Below are 17,386 nucleotides of genomic sequence, written 5' to 3' on the forward strand. Positions count from 1 at the left end.
TCAATATCTCGATTAAGCGACTGGCTAAAATAGCATTAAAATGTCATATAATAAAATTTATAAGTTTTATACAGTGTAATTTATTTTTCAAGTATGAGAAAGCATGTCTAATCTGCTATTATTTTAGAACAAAAACTGTTAGCCAAGTCAAAGGATTTCAATATATATAACTCTTATGTAGACGGATAGATTAACTCTTAACCAACTTACTAGATTGATGATAATGATAAAATATATTAAACAGACCATACTCAGTATAGATGGCTCAATTAAGATCAATAGTGCTGTTTCTTATGGTGGTCTCATTAGAACGATGAAGAAAATTAAATAAATTGTTTTTCTAAATGTTTTGGATACCACTCACCGCCGAAAATTTTGTTGGAATGGCAAATTTCCTTATGCTATGTTTGGATAGATATGAGTTGGATTTCGATTTAAATTGAGCCAAATTTATTGCTTGGATAATTAAATAATATATGGATTTAGGTCAAATTAAATCTAAATTCAAGTTCTATCTCAATCTCTTTGTAATTTGAATTTTTTTTAAATTTTTATTATTTTAAATTCTAACTTATTCACTTGTTAATTTGACCCAAATCTATGAAAGCTTGATAAAACCACCAACGGTAATTGGACCGTACTATTGAAATTGATGGAAACAGCCATCACCATTAACAGGGACAAAATTGCCGTCGTCGACTGGGACTGCACTGCTAGAGCCAACTAAGACTAAATGGCCAACTTTTATTGGGACCGAACTACTTGCTTCAGTAGGGACTGGAGTGAAGGTGACAATCTAGACTAGACACAACTGACTTCCAATGAGTCTACACCGCTAGCACCGACCCAAACTTGATGGCCACTTCTATCAGAATTTTGACCATTGGCAAGGACCTGAATGGGCCCGACTCCATTGGGGATGCACCTCGACGACGATTGAGACAGGATGACCAACTTTCATTGGGATATGATCGACGATGACAATCGAGACCGGACAACAAAACTTTCACAAGGACCAAACCAACAATGATGACTGGGAAGTTGGCCGTCCTATGCCAGTCATCATTGTCTGTCTAGTCTTAGTGAAAGTTAGCCATTCGGTCTTATTGTGCTTTTGGTTCGGTCCTTATGGAAGTTGGCCATCTCATCTAAATCGTCGCTGTTGATTCGGGTCCCAGTGAAAGTCAGCATTCAGATTGTCGACTTTCATTAGGAACGGATTGCCGACATCATCCAAGTTTCCTTTAAGTTTAAATATAGATTTAAAATTTAAAATTTTATTAGATACAAACAGAGGATTTTAATAATATAATTTAAAATTTTTTTATATCATCCAAATAATGAATTTAGAATATATGAATTTCAAATGTGAGATTTCAAATATGAGATTTTAAATCTAAATTCTTAATTTAAATCCACCCATTCAATAATAAACCTTAAAGTTGATGTATACTCTAACTCTCTTGAAGCTCCCATACTCATCCAACAAAAGTTTTTTGAGACCTATCCCTCCTTGAAGCTATCAAGAAAAAATTCATGAGCAATTAGATGATCATTTTTAATCACATATTTAGAGAAGCTACTAAATGTGATGATTGGTTCGCACATCAAACTTCTAATGATTATTTAGATATTAAGATTTTAGATGTTTCACTCTTAGGGCGCTGTAACCTTTTATATTTTGACATGATCTGATTTTTTTTTATTTTTTGTACGGATTTTCATGGCCTTATATTTAAAAAAATATTTCAAACAATATATGATTTAATGATTTGATTTATGTGTTATTATAATCATATAAATAAAAGCAAATGGACTGGATGTAAGCAAGGGAATAGATGTTGATCATCTCCCAAGAAGGAAAAAGATAGTCCTTCCATTCACTAGTATAAGGCCTTTTTTTTTTTAAGTATCAAGTTAAAAATACAAGACATTTAAGTTTTTAAAGTGTAATTAATAAGGTCTTTCAACAAAAATCTTTAATTAGGGGTGTAATTAATAATTTTTTAATTAAAATACTCCATTAAATGAGAGTAACATGAAAATATATACAATTTTAAAGATAATTAACTAATTCACTGGAGGGTGTACCTAACTTGTTTTAAAGTGCCTGATAATAATAGTACTGAAAGGAGAGATTAATTGATTTAAGCCACAAAAGAAAAATGGAAACTGGAAGCTAATTTACGAAATCCAGAAGGAGCATCTCCTCCGTGTTCATTTCAAGATTTGAAGCATATATAAAGAGATGGGTTCAGAGAATTCGACATATGCATTTAGCTTGTTGTTTTGATATTACATACATACACACACACATACATATATATATATATATATATATCCAATATATATTCTGTCATTTAGTTTTCTGTGCAAAAAGCAATCACCATTAATTAGATTAATATTGCATGTATTAGCCTAATGGAATATTTATAAAATAACTCAATAAGGAAAGAATTGATTTTATAATTCTGTTATCATCAAGACATTATGATCATGATCATCACAAACATAATCACAATCGTAGGGCTAATAAAAGGATTGGTCGAGTTGCAAATAAGGTTCCAAACAAATCAAAAGAAAAACATTTTATCCATTTTTAAAAAATTACTTACTAATATATGATAATAAAACCTGCCAACCGCATGCAACATCTCAATCTATTCCTTCTATATTACATTTCACCTAGATTCAAATAAAAATTTTATATTTTTTTGGTTTTATAAAAATAATCTGATATCATTCGATCTTTATAAAAGTTCTAATGGACTAATACATATATTCGGTTGAGCATTATTATTTTTGTAACTCTTGGAAATTTTAATGAATTCGATTTTTAAAAATGAAAAAATAGGTTAAAACTCTACTTATTCACTTCGTTGAAATCTAACTCATTAAAGTTTATCCCCCTTTCCATTTCTTTCCAACCAAAAAAAAAAAAAACAAAGGCAGGGAGGATGTCAAATAGATCCCAAAAGATTCAATTATTAATAATTAAGTTTTCGATAAAAAAAATTTAAAAGAGAATTGTGCATATTAATTTAAACAATTATAAAGATAAATTTTTATTATAATTTAAGAATTATAGTTAATACTTAAATACTTATTTATAATTAAAATTTTTGAATTTATATTTATTTAGATTAATATTTTCAATTTATTTTTTTAAAAAACTTTGTTGAAAATTTAACTGCTATAATTTTTTTTTTAAAATCTAACTGCCATTCTCCCAAAAAAGTATGTAATAGAATGGAATAAAATTTTTTACTAGTTTATCCATTGAGATTTAACCCAAATAAAAAAAAAAAAAGAACGAATACATAGTAGATAGATAGATAGAGTCTTCTGTGTTGGATTTGATGAGTTAGACATAATTATGGTAAATGTCCATCTAAAGTGCAAGCTTTTATCGATCAAATTAAAGACTGGAAAAAGCAGAAAGTAGAAAAGCTTAAAGTTCACTGTCGACTTCATAAGGATCCAACATGCCTTTTCCTTTATAAAGTCTTCAATGTATATAAATAACTCTTGGCAATATATAATTTCTCTCTTCTTTTTTTAAGAAGCTAGTTTCCTGTAGTTATTGGTTAACTGGTAATTAGCATAATGATGAATGAAAACCCGAGTGGGATGTCAGCATTGACGTCCGTATATAGCAAGAAAAGTGTGCATAAAAAAAAAATGTGTTTTGACTGTTGACTAGACGTATGATATAGGAGTTCAGAGTGCAAGGAATCAGATGCAGCATGTGAAGAGGGGGCATTTTTCAAATAGCCACACGACCTGACAATAGTGAAAAATTCAACCCAAAAAACACGTCAATTATATTCAAGCCACAAAAGCCTACCAAATACTTCTTTTTTAAAAAAATATGACGTATTTTTTATAAAATTAAATATTAAAATATATAAAATATTTTTTAAAAGTATTCATATTAAATTAAATTATTTTATATTTATTTAAAAGTTAAACACTTTATTAAATATGAATAAATATAAAAAATATGATTAATTTAAAAATAAATAATTATTTTATTGTGAAATGAAATTCAATTAAAAATATTTTATATTTTTTAATAAAGGAATTAAGTGTTCAGTCTCACTCTAAAGTCAGACCCGAAAACAAGTTTGTATATTTTCTCAATTATGCGTGTGTGCAAAAGCCTTGGAATTGTTTTTGTACCAAGCCTTGAAATAAGTTATACCATTTAAAAATATAAAATATTTTTAATTAAATTTTATTCTAATAAAATAGTTACTTATTTTTAAATTAATATCATATTTTTATATTTATTTTTATTTAATAGAGAGTTTCAATCTAAAATAAATATAAAGTGATTTATTTATTAGAGTCATTTAAAAAATGTAATAATTATATTTTAAAATACTAAAAATATCTTATATTTTTAAATAAATGGATCATTAATAAAAATGGTCTTATTGATACTTAATTAGTACAAAGTTGAATCTTACTTTAAGTGTAACAACCTTATTAATTATTAGTGAATAATTTATAAGAGTCATCTGATTGCTAAAAAGGATGGAAATGAAACATATTACAAAAATAAAAATAAATTAAATCATCCTTCTTTTCATGATAAATATGATGAAATTAATTTAATGTGATAATCACTGTATCCTCTACAAATCTTAAAAATCATAATTTTTAATTTCATAAACTAACCTTTGAAGGTTTGAATTATGATTGCTAATTTCATAAACTAACCCTTCCCCATCATAAATATGATTGACATATCTTTCCTTTACATTTTGATCATTAATTTATTTTTGCCTTTATTTTTTTTTAGTGATTTCATTTCTATCCCTTTTGAATTGTAAGACCATAAGTCTTCAAAATAAATCCAAATCACGTAATTAAAATTTTATATGTTTATATATATGGAGGGGGGTGGGGTAAAGGTTGAGTTCATTTCCCAATTCAGTGAAGCTGACATTTTATATTGGTTTCTTTGTTTCTTTGTTTTTTTTTTTTTTGTTGTTGGCCAGAACATTTTATATTGGTTTCATACTAAGTCTTTTTTTTTAAAAAAAAATCTAAAAGGCTAAATTTGCGCCATAACGTGTTGCATAGCAAGAAGAAATGTCGAAATTGAAAGCGATTTCACTTTCATATGTTGATGGACACTGCCCCATGAAGACTTTCACCTAACCCAGCACTCGAAAAGTAATGGTTGAGATGGACCGACGTATTACTAAATGACTGATGCATGTTCATCACGTTTCTCTGTTCATTCAAATCTCCAAGAAAGCAGTGTTTTTGAATCTAGGGCTTCGTCCACAATTATTGAATCCCACGCCCTCAATTTTATCAATTACTCCTTTTAATCTTATTTATAATTAAATCATTTTTTCAATGTATTTTATCAGAATTAATAAAAAATAAATTTTCTTAACTTTTTAATTAAAATTTAATAATTTTTCACCTCTACCTCTAATAAAAAAAATAATTATTTTATAATAATTTTTTTTAATATTTAATAACAGTACAAAGATAAATATAATTAAGAGAGAATTTCAGTTTAGTACCTCTGTTTAGATATTTCATTTTAGGTAGGTTCAAAAAAATTTAAAATTTCAATTTAGTTCAAGAAAAAAAAATCAAAAGAACTTCGTTAGTAAAAAGATCAAAATACCCTTTACTTATTATGTAAAATTATCAATTATTAATTTCTTACTTCACTTGTTAATTTACAAATATGAGTTATAAATTACATGAGTTGACATGTCAATAATTATATTAGACTTAACATTAATTTTTTAATTATAAATAGCAACATCACTTGTTAAATTACAAATTTTACTTGCTAATTTACTAATCAATTATAAATTACTGATAAGTCTTGTAATTTATAAACATCAATTGTAAATTACTCATGGGTCTTATAATTTACAATTGATGTTAGTAAATTAACAAGTAAAATTAAAAAATTAATAAATAATGTTACTGATTTTTTGGCAAATGGATATAATTTATAAGTGATATTGATAAATTAACAAGGATAGTAAGAAAATTAATAACAAGTGATTTTGCATAACAAGTGAAGAATATTTTGGTCTTTTCATTAGTGAAGTTCTTTTAACTTTTCTCCCTTGAATTGAACTGAAATTTAAAAAAAAAAAATTAGACCCACATGAAACTAAGTCTTTACAGAAATACTAAAATGAAATTCTTCCATAATCAAATATAAAAAAATAATAAAAAACTCTATAAATAGAACTAAAATTAATTTAGTAAGCTTTAGCACCTTGATGGGCCCATAAATGGATAGTTAAATTGCATATATATAAAATAAGATGTAGTATTATATTTACATTGTATTGTAATAAAGTTTGAAAAAATGAGTCATATTGACCATAAATTATGGATAATATATAGATTTTTATAATTTTAAATTATTTTTATATATTTCTTATTTTTTTATTAAAGTTATAATAAATATCTTCAACTTCTTTTAAAAAAATTATGCACATAACTAACCTTTCAATAACATTATACTTAGTTTATTTTTTCAAGAATGAAATGCAATACTTCATCAAATCTTATTTATAAATTACTTTCAATATGTTTACTTAAAAATAAGAAAATTTTTAAAACTATTTAACTTTATCTAAAAATTTAATAAATTTTTAAATTTATCTTTATTAAATATGCATGCTTTAATAACATATACTTTATCTGATCACCAATGTTTAATGGAGAGTAAAATAAAAAACTTGTAAAAAAAATTAATGATATAATGTATAAATAGGACAAAAATTATTTTCTCTTTACTTTATAAATAGAGCTAGAGAGAGTATATGCTAGAGTTATCACATGTCCTAAAGTTTAGGATGTTATTTGCAAATGGCTCATTATTTATAAGAGTATCATGCAGAAGACCAAAAATGCAAGAAATTCAAGTTATATACACTAAGTTAAATGTCTGAAAAAGTTCCTTGTCAAATTTCAAAGATAAATGTGTCCATAATTAGAATTTCTAGGGAATTTTATATAATTTATTTTACTTTTAATGGTGAAGCTTAGAATACAATAATTTCTCCAAGTTTTGTTCAAATTACAAGCGTCCATTTTATTTGCAAGATAGGTTTTTATATTTTGAAATTGATGAGATTTGTGAAACTTATAGAGAACACGAAAAAGTATGTCCAATAATTTACCATTTTAAGAAGAAAAGTTTGGGTAAACCTTTTTTTCTTGGGGGGGGGGAGAGGGAACCATAGATGTTATGTTTATTTTAAAAAAAAAACTCAGAAAAATATAATTTAAATCAAATGAAACAATATGTCTAACCAATATATATATATATATATATAAACAAAAGTTATCAGAATATATACTATTATTTCTAATAAGCCTGAAACAACTCTATTTTACTATTATTTTTTTTATTAGGGTGTCATGTGAAACCAAGTCGGCAGGATGTAGATTTTGATTGAGGCACTATGTGAATAAAGAAAAATTCGTGTATGAATAGGGTTTCTTTAAACAAGAACCACACTACCTTGGAGAGATCTAGAGACTGCAATATTTCATTATTACTTATTAGTGGGATCACTATTATTTATTCAAAACATGATCTCCACGAATCTAGTGGGGTTGTTATGTTTACATATGAAATATAGTTAGGCTTTCCATGTGTAAGATTGATTGCACTTAAAGCCTACATAGATAACATCGGGGTTTGTACAAAGAATCGAGTTGTTGATCACAAGTAGGTTTGAGCCAAGTTGGCACACAAATTCGTTTGATTTCAATTATTAATTAGATATAATCGTATAATTTTTTCACAAAGTTATTTTATGTCCCCATGTCTTTTATATATATATATATATATATATTAGATCTTGATTTATTTACATCGACATAGATGAAAATTAACTGTTTTTATAATGTTTGAATTATAAACTCTTGTTTAATGATAATTGAGTTTCTTGTCATTTTTTTTTTTTTTGGGTAGCGGTTTCCATCAGTTTGAAAATAACTGTCACTTTATAGTTTTTCCCCCCAAAAGAATAAGTCACTTCAATATTTTAATAAAGTATTGCTTTTGAACATTTTCGCCCTTATGATTAACTCCTTAGTCCTTACCATGGAGAATTGAGAATATATAATATTTTAATAAAATCTTGTTTCATGTGTTTTTGTTATGATTTGGAGATTTTATTTTTCATACTGTATTTTAGGATTGATTGGCGAAATATACTATGGTTTAGTACTTTATGAATATATTTTTTTCCCATAACCTATTCAAACATCATATGTGGGACTCACAAATTCAAGTTAACGGATGTCTGCCCACCAGTACAAAGTAGGGATTTTGGCACCATTTTGTAGGATTGGAACAAAATTTCATCATACTTGAGTTGAAGATTCTCATAGCACCTCACAGAATACTTATTTTCTGAGTATTTTTCTACCTTAATCCAAAATAATAAGCTAGTGTTTGCGCGCGAAATGTGCTAACAAATTAAAGCCATATTTTATAAATTACGTTAATGGAGTTACAAAATCCGGGAGATCAGTTGGAAATTATGCCAAAACCAATTTTCGTATATGATTTATAATTAAATTAAAAATCTGATAGATATGTTATAAATACAAAATCAATTGAATTGTCAAGGGCATTTTTGTCTGCACGCTGCTAAGGACTAAGGTCCTTCACTATATTTTCTAAATATCTAGAGGCCTTGGGTGTCATTAATTCCCTTGGTGCTCCAATATCATTCTCTCTAAATAATAATTATTTTAAAATTAAAAGAACAAATTATAAGTGTTATTGTACTTGTCCTTTTTGTTTTAATTTAGAACTTGTACCTCAATTATAATAACAGACTCACTGCTAGTATAGTGGCATATTTTTCAATATGCTCCATCATTTTATACCTGAACATTACTTGTGCATGTCGCGTGGTAGAATTAATCCAAGATATTGCGTAATCAAATGAGCTAATTTTTCCTTTCAAGAAATTCACCATCAATGTTCCTGAGAAACTATAAGGAAAATGAATCAATCACACAATTGCTATCAAAATAAAATGCTGAAAATCCATATTATTAATGTCCTTTATGTGTGGCGGCTTGGAGCTAATTAAACATAGATGTTAATGTTCAACAAACTTCAATTTGTGATTCTAAAGTTGGAGGCTTGAAGCTAAAAATAATTAATTAAGAAGATATACACTTAAGACTTAAGAGATAGAAGTCAGGTCATAATTAGATCAACATCATTAAGAAATGTGTCTGGTAGTAAACTCAACTGTTGATAATAGTAGCCAGACAAGTGAAGAAGATTGATGGAGAAAGAAAGCATTGATGTATTCAAATAATAATGCCTATATTTTGGTCTAACCACTTTTTTGAGTATATAATGGAAAAGGATCAAATCAGACAAAACAAAGAAAAAAGTGTGTCAATAATGTAGTCCATGATATAGACGTTCATCTAGATCGTTTGGAAATTAAAATTTCCACTCATATTATTTTATTTATAACTCACTTTTTACATTTTTCATTGATATCAAAAGAAACTCAATCTAAAATTTAGATAAAATTTTAATTTTATTTTTATTAAATATATATATTAATAATATATTTTCTCTTTCTAACATTCAATAAAAGATAAAAAAATTTATAATAAAAATTTAATAATACGACTTATAAAGATGACAATATATATGTGTGTGAATATAATATACTTCTTTCATTTTTTTTATTGTAGGGAAAACTGTCATATATTTTATTTTTTTATAAGTAAAATTACAAAATTTTAAAATATTAATTATATAATTTTTTAATTTCTAATATAATTATTAATATTAACTAATTTCTTAAGAAAAATGATAATAACATTCCTCTGAAATGTATAAATGATTATTTGGTTCCTTGAAATGTAATAATTCTTTTGAAGTCCCTAGAGACTTTTTTATCATTAATAAATTTATGTAAATTATCAAATTGTCTTTGTTAAAAATAAATGATTAATAAGTTTTGTTTAAATATTCATAACTTTTTTTTATATTCGCAATAATACAATAGCAAATCACCACTTCGCATGTTAATTATTTATTTGCTGTTGCATTGTTCTGATTATAAAAAGAAAAGTTGTAAATATTTAAACAAAACTTATAAATCATTTATTTTTAACAAAAATAATTTAATAATTTATATAAATTTATTAATGATAAAAAAGTTTTTAAAAACTTTAAAAAAATTATTATATTTTAAAAAACTAAATAATTATTTATATATTTCATGAAGATTTTATTATTATTATTTTCAATTAGTATGAATTAATTAAAATTTATTTATATTTACAGATAGAGGAAGTATTACAACATTTACTCTGTGTTTCCATTTGTGAGAAGACAACTGACAACTATTGTCTTTCTCAGTGAAGAGTCAGTCTCGGATAACAGTTGTCTCTTCAACAACAATGCGTATATAATACTCCCTCCCTCCCTAATTAAAAATCGATTATCTAATTAAAAAAAGTAATATTTAATTTTATTTTTAATTATTATAAATAAAAAATGAATATTTTTAAAATAAATTAATAAGAGTATTTATTTTTTAATTTAATAAAAATATAATAATTTATTTATTAAAAAATATGCTAACAATATCTTATATTTAAAAATAAAAAAAAAATTTAGAAGATTTTTTATATATGAGGATAGTGGGAGTATATTATTAGGATAAATATTCTGAGAAGAACCAGATGGCAAATAAACTTGCTGAAAAGAACCATGAATTTAGAAAATGATTTATATATCAATTAAAATAGAACACGAATTTACAATGCCTCTAAAAACAACCTTTGATTTGATATTAAAAAAAATTAAAGTGGAATCCATACCAATTAATTAATCAAATTTTAATATATCACCTTGTATTTATTTCACGCCAATAATCCAATCACTTTTTTTATGTTACTTTTTAATTAAAATATTTGAATTAATTTGGCCCAACTATTTAGATGGATGTTAATTGAATTTGTTGAGACTATAACTTGTTATATTCAAAACTAGAATTTATCATCTTATTTGATTTTATATTTTTTTTAAATAATTACTCTATTTTACTCTATAACTATATTATATTCTTTATCATCCATTTAATCTGAACTTTGTTAAATCTTTCTTGAAAAAAATAATTAGTCCCGTCCTCATTTTAAGGATCTCAATGGCTCCTTGCCCTAAATTTTATGGCAAATGATATTCTATTTTAAAATTTTTATATATAAGAAAAACTAAAACACAAATAACATGAAAATGATGTTTGAGCTGAAAAAAAAGAGGATAAAAGAGTAAATTATTAGCTTTTGAATTATATATTTAGAAATATCTTTGTCATAGGGTTATTATTCTCTCTCAAAAAAAAAAAAAAAAGCTCATTGAAGTGTGCAACATACCTCTCACCCTTTTCATCTAGGGGGACCATACCATTCTATCCATGGATGGTTATTGAAATGTATAGCGCATCTATTTATATACTCCAGGCTCTTCCCAAATTTTTTTGATGTGAGATGTAACAGCTCCCTTAGCCAATCTCTGATGCCATCGTTGTGAGTGGCTTACATATTGGGCAAACTTATGTTTAACTTTAATACCACTATATTATGAGACTATTACTCCCTCATAAAAAAGTTAGCTCATTAAAGTGCGTATCATATCTCTCCCCCCTTTCATCCAAGAGGACCACACTATTCCATTTGCAAGTGGTTAAAGTATTATTACCTTCTCTCCCATAAACTAACTCACACTCACTTATATATCTAAGACCCTTCTTAAAAGTCTTTACGATATGAAACATAACAATTTGGAACCCAAAACTTATTTTTTATGTAATGTACCCCTTCAACTTTTGAAAACAATGAACCTAGCCTTTACTATTATTAAAAGTTAATTTTGATCATTAGTTAACAAGAAAATGATAAAAAAATCTCAAAAATTACAAAAAAAAAATAACCAGTAAAATTTTTGTGGTTTTTTTTATTTTTAATCCTTTACTGTAATTTTTTTGTCCTTGTTTAATTAGTTAATGGTTAAAATTAACTTTTATTAATAGTAGACCATATTGTACCATTTTCAAAATTTAAATCAAAATATTGCACAAAAAAAAGTTTAGGGTCCCAAATGCTCCAAACTTACAATTCAGATGCCAATTTGCTCTTTTGCCCTTAAAAAATAAAAATAAAAAATAAATTAAGATTGTTTAAATTTGATTTGAAAAATTCAAATATAATATCTGGGATTATCGTATGATGCGCAGTTTTTAAATGGAAAATTATTTACAATGATCGAATTTAGAAACTATTTATTCCTAAGGGCCAAGTTCAAGTATTCAACACTCTGTTTATAGAAACTTACAAGTATCCATTTAGATATTTAACACTTAATATTATTATAAATAAATATTTTTTGAATTTTCCCTTTGAAAATAGTTTTTCATTTTTTTATACAAATAATTTTTCCTTTTTAAATTGTCAAATGAGATCATGCCCCTAAAACTTATGAGTAGGAGAGTTTCGGCGCGAGTTTTCCTTTTAGAGTAAAAAATGAAGAAGACTTTCATCCCAATACTACATTTGTAGCACATCCAAGTAATCTTTAACCGAAGATGTCGTTTATAGAAACCAAGTGTAGGCCCATATCCAGTCAACAGCCCAATAATGTAACGGGTCGAAGGAAAGTTTAGCCCACATTTTCTTAAAAGTCATTAAACACCACTCGCCCAAGCCTAAGGATGAAGTTGATTATAATCTTGATAGCCCATCAAACAAACATATTCTCCCTCCGTTTCTCTTCATATATATATATATATATATGTATGTATAATATAAAATAAATAAATAAATATATATATATATATATATATAAAATAGAAAATACTACTTATTGCTTTGTTTTTATTTATAAGAAAAATTACATATCTCAATTAGTATTTATTACAATTTTCTTAAATTATTCCTCATAAACTTATAATTTTCATTCATGAGAAATAATTAATATAGTCTTATTTTGATTAAATACAAGGTCATTTTAGTCTAGTTTATTTATTTCCAAACACAACTATTATGTTAATTGATTTTTTTTAAAACTGTGACATAATTATTTTTTCTTATATACAAAAATGGAGGGAGCATGCCCTAATATGCTCTCAATTTAAAATTATAAAATACTTTTAACTAACTTCCATCTCCAAGAAAACAATTAATATTATTAAAAACTACATAGTCTTTCAATGTATACTTTTTTGTCATTAGGTAATTTAATAATAAATAAATATATAAATTGCATTAATTTAAAATATTTATTAAGGGGATTTAAAAAAATCTCTTGAATTATTCATAGAAAACATAAAAATCCTTTATATTTTTAAATATGATATCTCTAAAAATTTAAATTATGATTTTCTAAATTTTTTGGCACCAAAAAGTTCAGATATTCTTTTATTAGAAGTAATCATATTCGAGATATTATTAGATACTAATGTTGTCACTTCTTTAAAAATTAATTTACTATGTTGTGAAAGATTAATTTTTTTTATTAGACTTAATTCTCTATGATTAGATTTTTTAGATTTTTTAAATTTGATATGCACACTAGCATAGTTCAAAAGAGCAGAGGATATCAGGCCCCAAACCTGGATGAATACAAGATAGATCTTTGGGCCCAAAACTACATTTACAGCCGATATACAAAACTCTCTCACTCCATAGTAAATAAAAGTTGAGCCCGAATCCAGAAAATTGCCCAATGAGAAAATCCCATGTCTTTGTTGGGCCTTTAGATGCACGTGTGTGTGCATCGTAAAATATGATGATTTCCGTATTAAAATCACAGACACTTTGTTTTTTAAATCTACATTTTAGCCAATTTATTTTTAATACTGTCATCAATATTTCATTTAAAATTCTAAAATTCTCAATTATGTTGATTAAATCATGTTATTTCATCCCATTTGAGAGATATGCACAATTTTAATGCCCAGCTGTGCCTCTAACATGATTGTCTTTGATAGAAAGAAAAAATCTTGTCATTTCATGACAGAGACCAATTTGGTAATGTACACCTCCAACAAAAGAATTAAAGAATCATTTCATGAAGAATTCACGAAAAAAAAAGGGAATTGTTTTATGATGTAAGCCGTTCACTCAACCAGTTAAATTGTTCAAATGAGAGCGAGAATTGATTCGCTCAGAATTTGTAATGAACGTCCTCATATATATATCTAAGCTGTGTGTTCAAAAAGATTTGGTATGCATAGCTTCTTCGTAGCCTTTGTTTTTCTTTAAATAATAAGTATTTTTTCCAATTTTAAAAATTTCCTTTTAAAAAATAATGGCATGTGATGTTAATTAGATTAATAAAGTTCATAATTTACGACAGGGATGTTTGGATACAAAACTTTCGAGAAATAAAAAAAATTCTTTTAAAGAAATTCTCTTAAAACTTAAAAGTTGTTTGGGTAATTATTTTTCTTTGTAAAATCCATTGGCAATGTTTCTCTTATGAAAATCCATTTATTAAAAGCTGATCTAAATTACTTTCTAAAAATTACTTTTGAATTTTGAATAACTAAGATAATTTTCAAAGATAAAAAGTGGTATCGTCTTACTTTCTAAACAATTTTCATTTAATCAGGTTGATTTTTTCAAAAATTATCAAAATATAAAATTTATTATAATAATAATTAATTTTTACCAAACTGACTTTTAAGTAAATGATTTTTTTTTTTATAAACATGCTTTTTTTTTATAAAATGTAAATTAAAAACCCACCGAAATGCTTCAAAAACATGAACTTGAGACTTGCTTATTAATTTTGGCGATCTAATTAGCAGAATTATTCGGCTGCACCTAACCTAAACAAAAAGCTCACTTCCATGTTTGTCTCTAAGAATTGATAAGTGGTGATGCACTCAATGAGAAGACGTAATTCCTTATACCGAATCTACTTTCTCATCACTTGGAAATTCTCACAATTTCCATATCACTCTCCTACTTATTATCTTCTTGTCTGTATACTCAATACAGCCGCATTAATCTACTTTATAACTCTTAACTTCGTCTTTCTTGTTCTTCTCAACCCTCTCAGATCATAATCAACATGGCCACCAAATATCACAAGTTTCATCTTCTTCCTCTATTCATCTTCATCATCTTTCCTTCCGTTTCTCTCTCTCTCAGCCCCGAAGATGGTTTCTTTCAGTGCTTTTCATCAAAGTTAGGAAACCCCAAATTGTCTTCACGGCTTATTCTCACTCAGAACAACACTTTAGACCAACCTCTTCTTGAATCCTCCATTAGAAATCTCAGATTCTCAAACTTCTCTACACCTAAACCAAAGCCCGTCGTGACTCCAAACGACGTCGTTCACATTCAATCCGCTGTACTTTGCCCGAAGCAACAAGATGTCCAAGTTAGAGTCCGAAGTGGTGGCCATGCCTACGAAGGTCTCTCTTATACCTCCGACGACCAAAACCAACCTTTCATTATAATCGATCTTTCCAACGTTAGATCCATAACCATAAACCTTGAAGATGAAACTGCTTGGGTTGGAGGAGGAGCTACACTTGGAGAATTATATCATGCAATGTCCATGGCTTCCCTGCAGGAAGCTGCCCTACAGTAGGTGTAGGAGGACATGTTAGTGATGGTGGGTTTGGAACAATTTTCAGAAAATACGGTTTAGCAGCCGACAACGTTGTCGATGATATGATGGTGGATTCAAGCGGAAAAGATACTGAATCGAACATTAATGGGGCAAGATCTGTTTTGGGCTGTACGAGGAGGAGGAGGATCAAGCTTTGGTGTTATCACTGCATGGAAAGTTAACATAGTACGTGTCCCTCCAACGGTAACAATCTTCGAAATTGCCAGAACTTTGCAAGACGATGATGCTTCAATACTTTTCCAAAAATGGCAAAATGTTGCAGACAAGCTTCCGGGAGAGATGTTTCTTCATGCAGTTATAGGGGTTGGGAATGTAACAGTGAATGGTTCGTCTTCTAAAACTGTGACTTTTTCTTTCTCAGGATTATACCTCGGAGAAGCCGACAATGTCAAGGTTTTGATGAACAACACGTTTCCAGAACTGGGTTTGCAGATAAATAACTGCATGCAGATGAGTTGGATTCAATCTGTAGTTTATTTGCAGGATACCCAGTAAAGACCACCGTGGACGTATTGCTTCAGAGAAACCAAACATTTCGAAGCTTCAAAGCAAAATCTGATTACGTAACACAACCCATTCCTGCGTTTGGATTACAAGGATTATGGAACATGCTTCTCAAGGAGAATCAGAATTCACCAGTATTGATATCATCACCTTATGGAGGAAGAATGAGTGAGATTTCAGACTCAGAAACTCCATTTCCACACAGAAAAGGAATTGTATATATATGGAATTCAATATTTGGTGAATTGGGACTATAACGAAGAGACAGATGAGCATGTGGAGTGGATGAGAAGGTTGTATGAGTACATGACGCCGTACGTTTCGAAGAATCCGAGGGCTGCGTATTTGAATTATAGAGACCTTGATTTGGGTGAGAATGGAGATAACTGTTCAACGAGCTATGAAGAAGCAAGATCTTCATGGGGTTATAAATATTTCAAAAATAATTTTGAAAGATTGGCCAGAGTGAAAGCTGCTGTTGATAGTGACAACTTTTTCAAGAACGAGCAAAGCATCTCGCCATTGTCTGCAGCCTCATAGAGGAACCCTATTATATATGTGAATTCAAGTTTGAGTTGATGATTTGCCCCCCAAAAAAGCAAAAAAAAGTTTGAGTCGATGAACTTTGGGCAGAGAAGTTAGCGATAGACTTAAAGTTACAAAATAAATTATAGTTAAGTTTTAGGTTCCGTGTCTTTGGATGGAGAGAAAAATGAGAAAAATAAAAAAAAAGGCAAATTGCGAGAGAGAATTTCCTAATGTAGTAATTTCTTAAATTTTTTTATAAGTTTTCTCTCTTTGTTTTCTGTATTAATTAGCATCTTTGAAATACTCATAAGATCTATATAGTAGGGGAAGAATGACAATTTCAAAGGACCCTACCAGCTTGAACCCATGCCCAAATGTTTTAGCCAAAGCATAAAATTAAACCATGAGGCATGAGCGAGCCAGTCCCGTAAGACTCTATATAGTAGGGGTTTGTATTAATTTGAGTCAAAAGTGATAATAGCTTTAAGTCTACTAAGACACCAAAGGATGGAATAAAAAAAAAAAAAATTCAAGTTGGGATAGTCCTGCTTTTGTCAAACCACCTTTCATGTCATTCGTTCATTTATTTATTCAATGTCAAGAAATCATCTGTGGACAGCCTGAAAATTGTAGTAGGAAGAGTGATTTTTAATGAAG

The 17,386-nt window shown here is 27.5% G+C and overlaps 1 pseudogene; it reads left to right on the top strand.

The window, feature by feature from the left end:
- The first annotated feature begins 977 nt into the window (after positions 1-977).
- On the top strand, positions 978-16,741 carry LOC129304620 (berberine bridge enzyme-like 26; annotated as a pseudogene).
- Positions 16,742-17,386: the final 645 nt, after the last annotated feature.

The sequence above is a fragment of the Prosopis cineraria genome, unplaced genomic scaffold, assembly GCF_029017545.1.
Source record: "Prosopis cineraria cultivar Desert tree isolate PC_DT_omini unplaced genomic scaffold, ASM2901754v1 PC3, whole genome shotgun sequence".
NCBI lineage: Eukaryota > Viridiplantae > Streptophyta > Magnoliopsida > Fabales > Fabaceae > Prosopis > Prosopis cineraria.